The following is an 863-nucleotide window of genomic DNA, read 5'->3' on the forward strand; positions in this document are numbered from 1 at the left end:
CACCCAATGCCATAAATACTTCACTAATATCTCTGTCTCTCTCACACTCTTATCTTAACAATACCATCCAGCCTGCAAAACGACAATGAGGAACACCTTCATCATTCATTACTTAGTCAAGTACTGATAGTTGGATTCGGTGGGAAGTGGTCCCATTTCCTCAAAAATTTAGGAAAAGAGCCTTTACTCTCCTCTGCGCCATAAACTCCCCCCCTCTTTCCTCCTCTCTCTCTCTCTCTTCGTGATAACTCTTATATTTTCTTTAAATTTTGCTACATACAAGCACAGTCGCGCACTAATCTGTGTACCAATACTGATTTATTCATACTTAAAATTTAAATTAACATTGTTTTCAATAAAATCTACTTTTTGATTAATCATATCACATTGATACACAAATTAGTATATAATTATACTTGCAACTATATTTTTCCATTTCTTTTTGTTTGTACGGTCTATCTACTTGCGAACACCCCAACGGATGCCTAATGGTTTTGCCATTTTGGTTTGATTTAAAGACGAGATAATTTTAGATAAAAAATAAAAATTTAATAAAATATTATTTTATAATATTATTTATATTTTAAAATTTTAAAAAGTTAAATTAAAATTTAAAAAATTAAATTATTTATTATATTTTATATAAAAATTTAAAAAAATTATAATGATGAGATGAGATGAGATGTTTTTCAAGTTTAATCCGACAATATAAGTATTGTAATTTTTAAGTTACAGAGTATGTGTTACCATTCCTTTAGTAGATAATAATGACAATATCAGTATAAATATTGTTGAAGCAGTTGATTAAGCAATCGAATCCATAATTGTTTGTCTAAAAATAGAGAGAAAATAAATTAAATTAA

The sequence above is a fragment of the Carya illinoinensis genome, chromosome 16 (genome assembly GCF_018687715.1).
Source record: "Carya illinoinensis cultivar Pawnee chromosome 16, C.illinoinensisPawnee_v1, whole genome shotgun sequence".
NCBI classification, from domain to species: Eukaryota; Viridiplantae; Streptophyta; class Magnoliopsida; order Fagales; family Juglandaceae; genus Carya; species Carya illinoinensis.